The following is a 17439-nucleotide window of genomic DNA, read 5'->3' as shown; positions in this document are numbered from 1 at the left end:
GGACAAAAATGAAAATGGGTTTCGGTTAGCGTGAGGTTGATAATTTCTAATTAAGATTTATTGGCTGGTTACCAACCCGCTGCTAGAAATCAAGACATTTAGTTTGGTACAATTGCGTTTTAATTGAGCCTTGTTGCATTTTTAAGTGGGCTTTAAGTGGCGTATAAGCCTTGAGTTAGGTTAAATTTCCTAAGTCGGATATCAGCTCAGTGCTTTTTAGCAACAAAGCAAAGTTCCTTTTTAGGGAACAAGGCTCAGCAACATGTTCATAAAGCTTTGTTATCCCTTCTACAGAGAAGGGCTAACTTTCCTTCCCGCTTGCTGGTGTTCCTGTACCAAAAGTTGGACAGAAATATTTTGCCATTTTTTTTCTGCTTTTGCCTTTTCCTGCTTATCTTCTAGGGAACTTGCTTTATAAACAATAACAGAATAGGGCTGGGAGGCCTTCTACGCACAGAGAAGTGGTCCCAGTGAAGACCGTCTCCTCCATATGGCAGCATATGTTTCTATGCGTTTCCTGACAGAGCAGCCATCTCCCTGTGGCATTTGGGCATGGTATAATTAGCTGTGTACAGAAGCAGAGTATTGATAACATTTTGCTGGCAGAGTGCCATCAGCATGACTGTTGTTGGTATTGGTTGCCGTAAGTAACGCTGTCTTTAGAGAACAGTCATTGGAAATCTGTGGGTTGCTCTTGCACACCCTGAGCTCTTTCATGATTTTATCATTAGTGTTGCCTAGAGAGTAGTCCTTTGAGTTTTGAATGTTTAACATGAGAGAGGTTCTGGCCTGTTTGTTTAGCTATGTATCTTCTTGATTGCAGTTTGACAGGATTAAGCCCAACTGCAGATTGGCATCGTGACTGGATATACAGACCACTCCCTGTTCTGACATACTTGCTCCCTGTTTTCTCCCAGTTTCTGTTGTCAGTACAGAACATGACAAAAAAACACGGGGGAAAAAAAATCCAGGGGTATTTCTCCTAAAAAAGCTCAGTCCCTTGCCTTCCCTATAATCAAATCTTCCTGTTTGTTTTGCCGTTGCATGCAGACAGAATCCAGTGATTACAGTGGACCGTGCAAGAACTATCCAGAGTGATATATGAAAATATGACATACGATGACATACGTATGTGAAAATAAGTCTATCTCAGTACCTGATAGCAGAGCTTCAGAGAAGAATGCAGAAAATGTAGGGTCACCACTGATGAGGAGGACAGGGCAAGTTCCATTTTCCTGTAGGCAATTAGAGATTGGTCTATGGGCTTATAACTTTTTTAGCCTTTTTACACTGTCTACGGTAACCTTGCATGTCCCATTATCCATGCAAGCCTCATGTAATGATCTAAGTACTTTTAATCTGTTGACTTCTGTGATAATTGTAGAAGTGAGTCCAAACAGTTAGTAATATGATGGTCAAAATATTTTATGATCGTAAATGTACTGCTTTTGGCTTCCTCTTCTCCGCATTTATATCCTGCTGGTGGCTGCTCTGTGGCCACGATGGATGGCCAAAGAGCACCAGCTCCTCTAGCTGGATATTCTTTAGCAACAGAAGTAATATCAGTTATTTTATTCTGCAGATAGTAGGGCTGCATGATCTCACAAGCAGTCAGAGCAGGCACCCTGTGCCCTGCAGGCACAGACGTTTTTGTGTACTATGTTGTCATTTAATAATGCAAATGGATTTTCAAAAGGAACAAAAGGAGCCAAAACTCCGGACTGGGAAAGGAGTTCTCTGTATTTCCCTGGCTTCGCCTGGGATACGTTAGGGTGCCCAGAAGAAAGCTGAAGACTCAGACTGGCTGTTTCAACTCAAAAGGACTGACTGAGGCTGGAGAAAGGAAGGCTGAGTCCTTGAGGCATGCTAAAGTGATACAGCCAAGAAGATTTTAGAGCACAGAGTCCTCAAATGTATTTTGCTGAGGTACTACTGGCGAAGACAACAGCAGCTCTTGCTTCTACGTGTGTACTGGAAGAGGCTTTTTTTAATGCTCAGTAGGTGTTTTTATGCCAGTTTAAAACAACCTGCGTATCACACCAGAGCTTGAAAGTCCAGATATTTTAGGTTGTGTATGGAAAGAGGGAGTGGCAGGGAGCATATGCCTGCTTCTCTGCATTTATCTGATTTGGGTCTGAAGTCCAATCCTTGGGGCAGCATTTATTTTGACACCTTAATAGGTATGAATTCGGAGAAGCCATCAGGTCAAAGTAATGGATGCGTTTTTAAAGTTTGTTCTCCGTTGCTTAACACCTTCAGACTGGGTCAGCACCCCAGAAGAGCAAAGCTTACCAAATATTTTGTCCATAGCTGCAGGTAGATGCAGAGAAATTTGTCCCGACCTTTTGTGTATCTGCAATATTAATAATGGTTTCTTCTTTGCTGTGTGTGCAAATCTGAGTTTGGCTGCCTCTGTGTTCTACGTGGTAGGTACATTTGCTGGTATTGTGCGATAATCCTAGAGTTTGTGTAATTTTTTTTACTTTATTCCCCAGCTCTCTTGTAACTCTAGAAGCTGAGCAAATTGACCTTTGGGGAAAGTATGGCTGCAATCTCAGTAACAACAGAACAAAAAAAAAGTTGGAAAGTATAAAATACTTCATTTTCTCAGAGGTTGTCAGTTCCTCAAAAAAAAAAAAAATAAAAAATGAGGGGCACATAAAATCCTGCCTTTTCCTAGCAAAATAACTAAAGAGATGCCTAGGATTTGTAAAGCCAGAACAGAGAAAAACAATGTTTTGGAGTGGTCTGCTGGGACGTTGACTGGAAGGCTCAGGAAAAGCAAGGTCAAGTCCTCCATGTGTCCTGTGGCTGTGAAGCAGGAATGCTGGTTTGTTTGAAGTAAGTGGAAAAGCAGTCTGTACCCCAGCTCCCACCCTCACATGTGTTAGTCTGAACTACTGGTGAAAAACAGCCCTGCGTGCCCAGCCACGCTGACAGTATATTCTCTCCCCCACATGGTCCCACACCGGAGTGCAGGGGCTGTTGTGCTCCACCTGGGGAACGTTTCTTGGTCAGAATTTGGCAGTCTCGGAGGTACAAAGAGATTTCCGGCTTTTCTGACCTGCAATCTTGACGGGAAATACAGTGGATGGAAAGATAAAAACAAGAAGGGAGCAAATGAGGTTTTCTTAAGCCAGGGCTTCTCTGCCTTGAATTGGTGCAGATAGAAGAATGGGAGGAAGCAGCCTTTGAGGGCTGAGAGGCAAGCTTCTATTAATAACCTTGTTTATGTGATCCCCAGGCATTGTTAGAGGAATTTCTGCAGGCTGCAGGTTTCTTCTCTTGTTGCTTGGGATTTACCCACCTCAAGTTTTTATTTTACTCAGACAATTTTTAGAGAACACTCTTTTTGGAGGGCACTGCCTTTATACTCCCTTTATCCCCCAACTTTGGTGTCCTCTAAAGAGGCATGAAAATCCTCACCTTGCCTCACGCTTAGACTTAAAAGAGCCTCCCTTTTTAGCCACAGTCCCAGCTGAGGAGAAATTTCCCTCCTTTCCGCTGCAGAGCAAAGAATGTTCACTTGTAATTGCAAAAGCCTTTCCGTGCCAGTTCTCCTCTCACCTGCGCTATTCTCAACTAGTGTTTCCTTTAAGCTCTCCCCAAGCTATGTTCCCACCATAGCAAACATTCAGAAAGGAATCGTGGTTGTTTGTTCCACATCCTCATGGACTGCCATTGTTTGAAGCAGCAGTGGACAAAGGCTTGGAGAGTTAAAAAAAGAACATTTGACAGTCATCTTTGGCAGTACAGTAGAGTTGGAAAGCGTGCTTTTTGGCAGTGATGCATACTGTTTATTGGGATATATGGCACTGTTTAACATCTTTGTCGGTGACATGGACAGCGGGATTGAGTGCACTCTCAGCAAGTTTGCCGACGACACCAAGCTGTGTGGTGCGGTCGACACGCTGGAGGGAAGGGATGCATCCAGAGGGACCTGGACAGGCTCGAGAGGTGGCCCCGTGCAAACCTCATGAAGTTCAACAAGGCCAAGTGCGAGGTCCTGCACGTGGGTCAGGGCAATCTCAAGCACAAATACAGGCTGGGTGGAGAATGGATTGAGAGCAGCCCTGAGGAGAAAGACTTGGGGGTGTCGGTTGACGAGAAGCTCAACATGGCCCAGCAATGTGTGCTTGCAGCCCAGAAAGCCAACCGTATCCTGGGCTGCATCAAAAGAAGCGTGACCAGCAGGTCGAGGGAGGGAATTCTCCCCCTCTACTCTGCTCTCGTGAGACCCCACCTGGAGAACTGTGTTCAGCTCTGGGGCCCCGAACCTAAGAAGGAGATGGACCTGTTGAATCAAGTCCAGAGGAGGGCCAGGAAGATGATCAGGGGGCTGGAGCCCCTGTCCTATGAAGACAGGCTGAGAGAGTTGGGGTTGTTCAGCCTGGAGGAGAGAAGGCTCTGGGGAGACCTTACAGCAGCCTGCCAGTACCTAAAGGGGGCCTACAAAAAAGCTTTTTACAAGGGTATGTAGTGATAAGACAAGGGATAATGGCTTTAAACTGAAAGAGGGTAGATTTAGATTAGATATTAGGAAAAAATTCTGTACTGTGAGGGTGGTGAACCACTGGCACAGGTTGCCCAGAGAGGCTCTGGATGCCCCGTCCCTGGCGGTGTTCAAGGCCAGGTTGAATGGGGCTTTGAGCAACCTGGTCTAGTGGAAGGTGTCCCTGCCCATGGCAGCGGGGTGGGAACTAGATGATCTTTAAGGTCCTTTCCAACCCAAACCACTCTATGATTCTATGATATTTTCTAAAGTAATGAGTTAGGGCCCTCTTTAGCCCTCTCAAAACAAGGCATCTGTGATAAACTGTCCTGCTGTCCCTTTATATCCCTTTTTCTGCTCTTCCCCCTTCGCAGAATAGTGCTAGCTTCTGATATTTTCTGGTGATGATTACTCTTATCTGAAAAAAACCTTTCAGTGATACAACAAGGGGATGTTCTACGCAAGTAACAAGCTGTCTCCAGATCACAGTTCCTGAGGAACCTGGGAGTATCCTTTATATCTGCTGCTCTCAGACCAATGCTTCCACACTGAAACAAAAGGAGTTTTAACCCTTCCCAGGGAGAGCCTGAGGGCACATGGAGGTGCACAGTAGTTCTTGAAATTGAGCATCTGAGCTTGTAATAGGACTGCAATATTCAAGCTGTTGCTGAAGAACTTTGAACACAGCTGGAGCAGATGGAAAAGACATTTACCTTGGTGTTGTTAGGATGGGAGAGCTTTTCTGCTGGGCTTGGGTTTTTTAATCTTTGCTTTATATTTTATTGAGATACTTTCTATATTAAATTAAATTGGCAACTACGTTAATTCAGGCATGCAGCTTCCAGCAGCAGTCCCATAGTCACAGGGGTTTCTCTCTGCATTAACATATCTATGTTTAAAGCCAGGCCGTCTCAGAAACTTATAGAGCAATGTACTATATAATTTAACAGAGAACAGAAATGGCACAAAACAAAGAACTACGGTATGTGAGAGAAGGGAAGGAAAGCTTATCAAGAAAAACCTTTAAAATATTACCTTTTCCCCAAAGTCTACCAGAAGAAAAACCCACAAGCCCTACAATCTGCTCATAGCCCCCAACACCCAGCAACTATGTAAATCTGTGTCACTGGGGTCCACTGGCAGCAGCTTCCCTTCAGTTTTGAAAAATTCAGAAATCCAAAAGCTGACACAGCTGTCTGAGAACTGAGGCAGGAGCACGCTTATAAGGACAAACATGCTATATAAAGTACATCCGAATGGTCTGGTGACCAGGCTCGTTATCTGTGGTTTGGTATAGTGTGAAAGGTGAAGTCCCTGCGATGTGAACTGAAGCCAGACCTACAAAGTTAAAGTCATCTCGTAAAGCAAACTTTCTGGCCAGCTGCCTCCAGCTGCAGCCAATACAAAAGATTTTCGAAGGAAGACAAATACGTCTGAACGCTGCCCTTGACTCAGTGTAGTGGGTGGGTGGCAGATATCTCAGGCATTCTTCCGTGGTGATATTTAAGATTATTTTAGAGTGCATCTGTAAAGATCTGGCATATCAGAAGTCTCAGGTGTGTCCTCCCATGTGCCTCCTAGGAATCCCCCACATCCTAAAGGACTTGGCTGGCTGAAAGATTCACAGAAGACCCCGTTCTGTACCACCTCTGCTGTCCTCAGCCAGAGCAACTATTCTGCTGGTATTCTCTGTGCCTGGACCCACTGGGAACCTATAGGAAAATCCTGCCTACCCCCAGCTAGTAATGGGTAAGTGCTGGAGGCATTTTCCTGTATGTATTGACGCTATGTCTTTTGAAGCTGAAGTTCCCACAGTGTATAAAGGCTGTATCCCTCCCTTTGATGCCAAATGAAGGCTAGGGTCACTGTATTTGACCTCAGTAATTCAAGGTTTGAAATGGAACAAAAAGAGTCAGTAACCACTAGAAGTGGCCCATGAGGTCTGATCTTGTGTAATACAATACTCCATGACAAGAGCTTCCACTGTTGCCAGAGCAAAAAGAGGGTGACATACAGCATGGGCAATCTCAGTTCTTCACAACAGAGAATTGGGGTGAGCGTTATCTGTAGAGACACTCGGAGATAAACATCTCCTCTTATCCTCACAACAGAGAATTGGGGTGAGTGTATCTGTAGAGAGACTCAGAGATAAACATCTCCTCTTATCCTATCTGTAAATCCCTCCAGTGTGACGAAATTGCCACTACTGGTCTAGTAACAGAATGTCTAAAGCCATCTGGCAAAATTAAAACGAGTGGGATTTGCTCCTTTTCGCAAAGAAAATGTCCATGCACTAAACTCCACAGTGCTTCTAAAGTATTTTACATGGGAGAGGTCTATAAAGGTCTCCCGTCTCCAGCTTCTGGTATAGTAACTAGCAGTGCTGACTTTCATTTCTCAAATCAATCATTTTCATCTGGGTGATGATGCTTCCCTGGGCTGTGGCATTATGCCATCCCATTTTCCATAAGCCAGTGTGCAGACACAAAGAGTCTGGATTGCTGGCCAAGCGTTGAACAAGGAGCAAATCAGCAGGTCTAATGTTGAAATTATTGATATTGTTTTAAAGTGGTCTAGTAAATACAGAGGAATCAGCCCTGTCATCTCAGTTAGAGCAATCAAAACAGTCATTAAAGCTTAATAAAGTTGAGTGATTAATCTTGTGCTGTAATATTTTCAAATAATTATCCTACTTAAGATTTAAGCTCTTTGAGAGTATAAAGGCTAGGCAGAAGTGAAAAGAAGGGCTGAATCTGAATCCAGTGCTACCTCCTGCCCCTACTGGCTCCTAAACTTCGGACCTTCTATTCCTGCTAATACTGCTTTGCTGTACTGAGAGTTTCAAGCTCATTCTTGGTGAACACTGCGGATGTTCAAGCAGTTGCAAAACCCAAATGGATGTTTGGCCTAGATAGTCCAGGATCTCATCTCCAACAAACCCTCATCAAACCATGCATCCTCATACCCTGCCAATGGCAAATGCCCAAAATCCAGTGCTTCTGGGGAACGTGACAGTCCCGTCACGCACACAGGGATGCAAGGCACAATGCTGCCCAGAGACATGCAGATGTGGAAGCTAGCCAAGTGCCACCTACAGTGTGGACTACTGCAGATCTTCTCATTTATTCTGTCTGGCAGGTGTTTACTTCCAAATGTTGATTAAAACTTGGAACAGCTTTCTGCCCAGAAGAGGATATAGCTGTGCACCTTGACTCTCTGGTACAGCAGATGGTAACAGCGACAGTTGTGGTGTGTTCAATGGTTAGATGTTTCCAGAGCCTCAGGTTGCTGCTTTGCTTGGCTGAATCCCTCTTCATGAATATTCACTTTTGAGAGATTTATTTAGAAGGGGGAAAATATGGCACAGATAATTGTGGTCACCAGAAGAAAGGAGCTTAAAGGCAAGTCCTTATTTCTATCTGCAAGGGCAACATTAAAAAGACTCAGCAGGTTACCTATTATATCTGTGTATTAAATAAAAGGCATTCACTGTGAGCAGAGAGTGTACACGGTTACTTTAGTTCGGCTGACATACAGTCATTACGCTGTAGTAACTAATTTACTTGCAATTGTTTTCTCCAAGTCCTACATCGAGCCTTTCAAACTGTGTTATGCCATGCCTTCCTTTCCCTGGCATAGAAGGAAGGGCTAAGACACTGATTTATCAGAGGCAGGAAAAACAATCTTGGCTAAAACCTGAACAGTTGAAAAATACACCTTAGATCCCAGCTAGCCATTTCAGCTTTTTCTCAGCCCAAACAGGAATTGAGTTCATAAGAAATTTTGGTCATGGGGTCAAAATATACTTTCCAAGTTTTTCTTGCTGTGTTATGTGTTATCCTTGGTGATGGCTCACTGGACAATGTCTCTATATCTGTCTCACTCTCATGGAGACTTCCACCAGAAGGAATCATATGTGCTTTCTCTGTGCCCAGGCTGAAACTATATTTCTTGTAAGGGATCTGTTGGTAGGATGAGCTTTTTAACAGTGAAAGTCTGCACAGTGTTTACAAAGCAGTAGGACCAGGCGTCTTGATAAAGACCAGCCAGTTTATCTGCTCCACAGCACCCAAGAGTGGGCAAGACTCAGGCAAATGCCCAGACCCTGGAGTATGAATCAGCAGACCAGCTACTTTGATAATACATGTAATGCAAAGAAGTGACTGAAGAGCACATGGAGTGGCTCATTCAGACCAAGTCTCAGCCATTCTGCTGTCTGCTGTCACTGAGGCACCAGCCTGACTGGGTATTATTAAACACTTAAAGCTCTTTCCTCGCGCTGATGGGGAGTGATTCAGAATTGCGTTGCTCTCCTCTGAGCGCAACGGAGAAAGTATGTGGAGAAAACAGGCACCGCCTTGTTTTATTTCCTGACGGCTCCACGAGAATTGAACTGCCTGTGAAAAATGTTCTCCTAAGAATGAGAGAGGATTTGGCTTTAAATCACCCTGGTAAGGTGCTTTAAATCCCTAAACTAGACAGTCAAACGTATCTCTTTTACCCTAGGGCAATCAGAGACTCAAATATGAGGCATCTTTCTTTGAGAGCTGTGCATCCATTCTGCCATTCCATGATTATCTCATGTTTGTGGTATTGGACTGATAATGCAGAATAACCACTCTTCTCTCACAAGGAGCTTGTACTCCTTGACCCTTAGCCAGAGAACCTTGCTTTTCACTAGGGAGACAGCATCTTTACGGGTAGGATGGAAAAATGCCTTTCTGGGGGAAACTGGTGCCTGAAAGTTCAGACAAAGTTAAGACAGAACTAAAATGCATCCATTTAGTTCATACAGGAAATCAAGCAACACTTAAATGAATTGTAGTTATCTAGCTTTCCAGTGATGAGTTATGTTCGTTTTTGGAAAGCACTGCGTTCAGAGTGAAAGTCTTTTAAGCCAGCCTCTGAATGCATGCATTTCTACATTTTCAGTGCCTAAATATTTGCCATTTCCCACACAGGGATGCTGACATGGCATTAACTTTCTACAAACATTCCCTGAAATGGCAGTCTGGGGACATTCAGCAAAAGGCTTAGTCTGGGTTATAGAACTGAGCATGCCTGTGCTCTGATGCTTGGATCAGCAAGAGAAAGGTTTAGGTCCATTGTCCCCACACAATTATTTTTTTTTTTTACTTTGTACGGCATGTGACTCTGCCAACTAGTTGCAGAGAAAAAGCTGTCCTAGAGCACTTTTTGGGTTTGCTCTTCATTTTCAGATGTAGGGAAAGGCAGCAAAAATCAGCTGAAGGTGGTAGTCCAAGATTAGAATTTAGGATCAGCTTCTCAGTTCATGTTCAGTGAGGGGATTTGCTGAGTAGCTTCTATCCTTGTAGCTTGATTTTCTCCATATGATGGAGAAATACCCAGCAGCTCCCATAGTTCTGACTTTGACGCTGTCCCAGCACATTTTGCTTTCTTTTCTCTCATGAGGAGACAGAACATCTTGTCAAATGGAGATAGCGATTCGGTTTGTTTACCTCCATTGGGAAGTGGGTAGAAAATGCAGAGTTGGGAGATGCAGCAGGAACAGCAGACACCAACCTCGTTCCTCCTTGATAACCACCGTGGAAGGGAAATAATCTTGACCCCGTAGATGGGTGACTGCATCATGCAAAGTGCCTGGAAATCCTTGGCTAAGCAACAGCAGAAAAGTAGCATAGAAGCATTCCTGCTGTTCACTCAGAACTGCGCACCATGAGTTCTCCTGTTTTTTCAAGAAGCAGAGGCAGCTCTGTGTGATGCCAGAGAATTTACGTAGACAATTCCACAAGAACAGAGACAATTGTACCAGGAATTGCATGCCCAATATTTATATTCCAGGCAGAGATGAGAAGAGAGAGACCTTAGCAGTGCTCCCCATCCCTGCCTTTTCCTGTATCCTGAGCTTCTATATTGTGGTGACTGTTTATTTGACACAATCCAGAAAATGTAAACAGTTAGTTTAAAATTAGATAGAAAACCTCTAGGGGAATGATGAAATAGAAACATTGTAGTTAGCTGTGCTTATGATGTATGTTCACTTAGTGAGGAAGGCACAAAGATGAATTCAGTGGCTTATTTATCACTCACTAAGTGTATGTGAACAACTTGACGAAATGACATGAGCATGATGTGCCACTTGCCAGCAGTCTGCAGAGACCGCATGCTCCAGTATGCCATGAAACCAGTTATGTTCCTGTAAGTGGCATGTTGCACCCTGGATCATGCGGTCTATGAAAGTTATACTTTTGTATTGTGGTGACTCGGCCTCAGCTAACAGCCAAACTCCCACCCAGCCGCCTGCTCGCTCCCTCCCCCAGCAGGACAAGGGGAGAAAATGGGAAGAACAGGAATGGGAAAGCTCATGGGTTGAGATACAGACAGGGAAATCACTTACCAATTACTGTCGCGGGCAACACAGGCTTGACGTGAGACCCCACCTACCGTACTGTGTTCGGCTCTGGGGCCCTAAACCTAAGAAGGACATGGACCTGTTGGAGCATGAAGATGATCAGAGGGCTGGAGCACCTCTCCTATGAGGACAGGCTGAGAATGTTGGGGTTGTTCAGCCTGGAGGAGAGAAGTCTCCAGGGAGACCTTAGAGCAGCCTGCCAGTACCTAAAGGGGGTCTACAAGAAAGCTGGAGAGGGATTTTCCGCAAGGGCGTGTAGTGATAGGACAAGGGATAGTGGCTTTAAACTAAGTGGGAAACAAAACCCCCCAACCATTAAAACAACACCTTTCGTCCCCTCTTGTCCAGGCTTAACTTCACTCCTTCATTCCAGAGTCCTCCACCCTCCCCAGGGAGCGCAGCGGCGATAGGGGTCGGTGGTCAGTACGTAGCGGTTTCTCTCTGCTGCTCATTTCTCTCTCACACTTTGCCTCTGCTCTGGTGCGGGTTCTCCATGGGCTGCAATTCCCGTCAGGAAAATCTGCTCCTGTGTGGCTCCTGTGTGGGCTCTCCTGTGGGCTGCAGGGAATATCTGCTTTGGTGCCATGGACCACCTCCTCCTCATCCTCATCCTCTGACCTTGGTGTTCCCCCCTGCTGTTTCTCACTCCTTTCGCTCCCTCCTCTCTCTGTGGCATTCTTAAATACACTTTCACAAAGAAGCCACCGATTTGGCTGATGGCCCCAGCTGTGTCCTGTGGTGGGTCTGGTGTGGAGCTGGCTGCAACTGGCTGTGTCTGGCATGGGGCAGCCCCGACCTCTTCCCACAGGGACCACCCCTGTAGACTCCTCCTGCCCCGCTACCAGGATCTTGCTACATATACCCAGTACATGTATGCTGGATATTTTAGATCTCAAGCCACTAGAAGTACCTTGATGGCTGTATAATCCCCAGGAAAGATAAGCTGCATTTGCCCTGGCCCTCCCCTGTTTGCTGGGGAAAAACTCCTTCCTGCTCCTGAGTCCTGTCGCAAAATATTGCGCGGGAAAGAAGGACTCTGGAGCTGAAAACCTGGCCCTTAGGTGAAGTCCTGGTTACAAGGTTTCTGTGGGTTTTTTTCCTCTGTATATTAACATTGCCAGAGCCATCCTCACTGGTTGCTAGGTGATATTTTCATTATGTGGAGTCATAATTTTGTGTGAGGAGTGGCCTAAGCAGTGAACCTTTGAGAGAAAAAGCCCAGAAAACTGCGTGCAAGAGATGATGAATCCAGTGGGGCAAAGTAGGGTGGGGACAAGAGGAATATGCCAGTATCGTGAAGGGAATGATGACTGGCAAACTTTTTCCAAGTTACCTGGTAGCCAATGTGGTGGGATGACCATGGATGGTTGGATCTACTGAGAAGACTTACTGGCACCTGAACCTTGGATCCCTGGTGGGTACATTTATCCTCTTACCCTTCTTCTTCAACCCCACTTTCTTTTAGCCAGGTTTCAGCCCACCCCTCCAAAGCTATCACATCCCTCCAACCACCATGATTTCCTTGTCAGACTGTATCACGCTCATCTCTTGGCTGGTCCTTCAGCTGTAAGGATCTCTGGGGTAAGGGGAAGTTGTCCTGATCAGTGTAATGCAGAGAAAGGGGTTGCAGTCCACAACTTAAGACTTCTAGAGGATTGCAACGTTATAAGGAAGAGATGAATCCAAACTCCCTGTCACTCTGCATCCCCTTATCCACACACTGGGATTTACCACATTGGTCCCAAAGACCTTGTCACCTTTGACTGCAAATTCGTAGGAAGAGCAACCCACATGTAATTTCTGAACTGAATGCACGTGGAAGAGCAACTCTGGCAAAAGAAAGCAGGCTGCTAGGTTGTGGCTGTGCAGGTAATGAGGGAAGTGAATCTGGCCCCTTTGGAACTCCCCTATGCTCTTCTCTCCACCCAAACCCCGCACATGCAATGGCATGTTAGTGACAAGGAAACAGTAAATCACTTTTTTTCCACCCTGAGCTACAAGCTGCGGTAATCAGACCCCTGGGAACTCAGACTTCTTCTCCAGCTCAGCTGGAAGGATTAATGCGGCAGACTTGAGGGGGTTCTGCTTCAAATCCCAGCTCCCTTGCCTCCCTAATTACTTCCATGTGTATTTGTGCAAGGCTGCATGTTGTCTGGGGTCTGCAGGTGGCATAGTGACCTTTGGGCTATAGGTGGGTTTTCCATGCTTCACCATATGTTACACGAATGAGCCAAGCAGTTAGAAGGCAATTGTAAGCATCCACGGCCAAGCAATCTCTCTCTGCACAGTGACTGATGGATTCTGTTTCTTTGCCCTCACTTCTCCCTTTATGCTTTCTCCAGCTGTGAAAGAAGAAGGAATTTCTGGCCTTAGTTTATAATGTTTAATTAAAAAGAAAAACCTTCATGCAAAGATAGCTTGTTTCCACGGCTTTGATGTTGGTGCCTGTGGGAAACAGAGGAGTTTGAAGTGCATTCTGGGTGACAAAATGTAAATGAGCAACTTTAAGCATTCTTGTGAGTTTCTCAAATCTCAAAATCAGTAGAGCCAGATCAATATATTTTCCCAGTGAATTCTGTTGTGCCTGGTGCACTTGTACTTCTGATGGTACTGCTTTCTCCAGCTCCCTTAGAAGGCCTTTCCAGAAGTCTCCTCAGATATATTTTAGCTTGTTCTCAGTTAGGCAGCTGTGTTGTTGTGTGAGTGGGCTGCAGGGAGTGGTGTTTGCAGGGAAAAAGAAGCAGCAGTGGGTGCAAAAATCTGCCCATCAGTGCTCCTAGGGAGAACCCTGCCACTGGGGTAGAGTCTTGCTTTGCAACAACTTCTAATGGTTCTTTACTTTGAATGTAATTGGGTACTGCAACATAAATTCCTCGTTGGTTTTTGCCCTTTATCTTCTTGGGATTTTTTTGACGGGGGGGAAAAAAAAAGATACCATGTCCAATATTTTAGAGAATATGGAAAACCTGTCAAGGGCTTTTGGGGCAAAGGAAGCGGCTCAAGAGAGTGGCTCATCTCAGAAGTTTGGAGTGCTAGCTACTGGTTCCAGTGGGACAATTCACATCCACCACTCAGGGATACGTATGTACTGCCTTATATTCCAGGCAGCCTGGAATAGAAAACTTGGTAACTTCTAATGTATGTTTTCCAGCAGTTTCTTCAAGTATGTTCTGCTGAGATCTCTGGTCTAGGTTCACAGGATTTCTTTTTTCACAGTTTTGTTAAACTCACCTAAGACACATGTTATACACTGAAACCAGATGTGTAAAGGGAATAGATTCACTGGCTTTGAATCTTCCTGGAATGAACGCTTGCCCCTGGCTCTTGCCTCCTTCCTTGCGGTTAGCTTGCCGCCAAGAGGGAGAAGACTGAACGAGAAGCCACTGTGCACCGTGGCAGGGAAGACCAGCCTCGGCGGGCATTGCCACAGGAGACTCGGCTCAAATGATGTCTGAATGATCACTGGGAGGAAGCCTTTTGGGATGGGCTGTGCTAGGGAGGACTAATCTCGTTTATTAGCGTCTTTGCAGCCCTGGCAGCCACCCAGTTGCATAGCTCTGGCTTGAAATGCCTGTGTGTGTCACTGGCCCTTCAGTGTAGCATCTCTGGAACATGTCCTCGGCGTGCTACACAAGTGCTGTCTGCCATCCCTCCGGATCTTGTGGCAGCGTTATTCAAGCCCTCTCACGCTTGCCCTTGAGCCTTTTTTACCAGGCTTTTCTTGCGAACCACCAGAAAGTCTACCTAAGCTGTGCTGCCTGACTTAATGCTATTCTCCATCTGTGCCCCAAAGCAAAAGGGAGATGGGATCTCTGAGGGTTTGGCCGTTGCCATCGCCCCTCCCCAGCACATCTCTGCTGGGACCTGTTGGGCAGGGGCCCCCCCTCTGGCCTTTACTCTGTGTTCTGTGTGCTGGCAGGGGTCGTGCCTAGTCCCCACTGGTTGAGAGAAGATGGGGCACGGCAGACACGTCTGAATAGATGTCAGGAGCGTCCGGTGATTTCTGACAACCTCCGCTGGCTGCTTGGTGGGCAGCGTTAGAGGAGGGTCCCCAAACAAGTCTGTGCTGTCTAGGATGGCAACCGTAGGTGCGGCACGTGTGGCCGTGCCGCTCTGCCAGCAAAATGGGTCCCTCCTCATCGTAGCTGTGTTAGTCCTTTGGGCAAGTCAGGTAGGGAATCCCCCTTTGATGTGGGATTTCTTCTTGCTGGCATGCATCCTAGGACAGATGTAGCTGATCAGTGGGCCACATAAATGGGAGCGCTGACAACTTTCCTGGGGTATAAAGGACAAATCTTCATGTATGGAGTGGCTGAAGTGATTCTGAGCCCTCTGGGCAAGGTGCTGTGGCTTCTGCTGTGGTGGCTTACAGAAGTGCTTTAGCTAGTGTGGTTTGTCCAGACTGCACGTGATGGTACTGTGCATCACGGTGTGCGGGGAAAACGGTACGAGTCAAGGTCACACAAGCTTTCTTCCCTAGGACTCCAACTGAGACACTCTCCTCCCGCTTTCCCTAAGGGCTCAACGGTGGGGTCAGAGTCAGAAAACTGGCCCAAAAAGCACTGTCAAGGCACTGCAATGGTCTGTTTGATACAAGCCCCAATCACTGGCAATCTCTGCTCTGCAGGGTGTCAGACTCCTCTCTCCTGTCACAGACCATATGGGGTCCTGATGATTCCCTGATTGTATTTGTGGGTAGGCTGAATGGGAGGGAACATACGCAGAGGACAGTGTCTGAGTAGATTAGGGCCGTTTCAATCCATTTGTTTTCAAATACACCATGTTTGGTTTGGGCCATGTGGGGTTTGTTTGATAAAGGAAGAACCATACTAATTGAATTCACTGGGTCAACGGCAGTTCACCCGGGGAGCGGGGGGAAGGCAAGGACTGCCGGAGGGATCCGCTGTTAGGCAGGAGACTGCAAGAGCTCGGCTTTTCATCCTGGCAAAACTCATGGGTCCCGATCCCCCAGGGAGCCTCACGTGACAGTGGGAAGCCCACTCCCCAAGAAACTCAGCTTTTGCCTGATGCAGGAGGATAAAACGAGCTCAGGCTGTGTCTCTGAGGTGCTAGTCCAGTTTGTTGGTGGTGAGGGAAGGACCAAAGGTAGCTGAAGAAGACTTGCTTAACCCTGTCAGAGCAGTCTTTTCTCTTTGCAAACCTTAACAAAAGGAGTCTGGTGAAAGTAGCAGCTCCCCTTCCAGACTCCCTTAGCACAAAGGCTCTGTACCCCCACGCTAGTTGTGGAGAGAGTGAGCCAGTGAATGGAAAAAAATCAGGCAAATAGGGAAGATAAAAAATGAATTAGCGTCTCTACCATAGACTGGAGATGGGATCACTATGACTAGAAGCAAGAGGTGATGCAAATAATTATAAAAAAAAATAAAAATCAATGAGAATAGCAGCCTTCATTTATCTGCTGGAAATTGCCGCAGGCTATGTTCAAGGGCAAAATCTATAGCTCTGTGTGTGTGTCCTAGTGGGGAATATTCCATCTGCCCCAGTAACCTCTCTTAATAGTCCCCACTGGCTTCAGGGGAGGTTGGCAGTGTTGACTGAGCACGACTCTAGTCTGATGTGATTGCCCTACAAATGGGAGGCGAGTGGAGGAGCAACGGGGAGTCCCTAATTACTTCCACAGAATATAAATCCATGATGGCTTTGACAGCTTCTGGAGCGGAGAGCAGTATCCCACTGCCTGGCACACCTCAGAGAGCAGCTGGCTGTAGTCCCACCTCCATCAATACCACCACCAGTGCTCTGGGAGGAAAGGGAGAAGCAGGAACACGTGAACAGTGTGACACTTGATGGAGAAATTGCCTATTATTAGCTACAGCTGGCCTTAAGGATCCTGAGGCTCTGACACTACCTGAATTTCAGTGGATAGCTATGCCTTTCCTCCTTGGCCTGTGATTTGTGCTCGGTACCTAATGCTTCTGTGAAAGATATGGCCTTACTTGTGCAGAGAGGATGTCTTGTTATTGTAAAGTCACACTAGAATGTGAAGATGTTGGTCACCCTGTTCAGTGGGGACTCAGCCTCATTAAAGTGATGGATTCAATTAATCTTCAGGACAAATCCTGGAAGACGGCAAGTCATAAGTCTGTACTCCTTTTCCTCCTCCATAATTGCCCTTTACAGTGATCCTGCTAAAGGAAGTAAGCTTTAATGAACGTGCCTGATTGATGAGGAAACCCATTGTGAACAAAATAACAACAGTTCCTCTTGCCTACTTTGGGAGCTGTTCCATCTTCCTCAGGTACACCGGCTTATTCCAGTGCAAATATGCAGGTAGGGATAAATTGCTTTGGAGTAGTTTTACCTTGGGCTCGAGCGGCACGTTATGACAAAGCGTTTGTATCACCTGACGGTGTCTGCAAGGCATTGCTGGGGCAGAACTGCAATATGTGCAGCAAGTGGTGGTGTAGATATGGCCAGTAGCTATCATAATGAAAGACGGTGGAAACTGGATGGTACCTGCTGTTTGGAGAGCACTTCAGCGCAGTCTCGAGGAGCAGCGGTTGTTTCCAGGTGATAGGATTAGTGGCTGCTG

The sequence above is a fragment of the Accipiter gentilis genome, chromosome 22, assembly GCF_929443795.1.
Source record: "Accipiter gentilis chromosome 22, bAccGen1.1, whole genome shotgun sequence".
NCBI classification, from domain to species: domain Eukaryota; kingdom Metazoa; phylum Chordata; class Aves; order Accipitriformes; family Accipitridae; genus Astur; species Astur gentilis.
The sequence above is the reverse complement of the archived record's forward strand: the minus strand, read 5'-3'. Positions refer to the sequence as shown.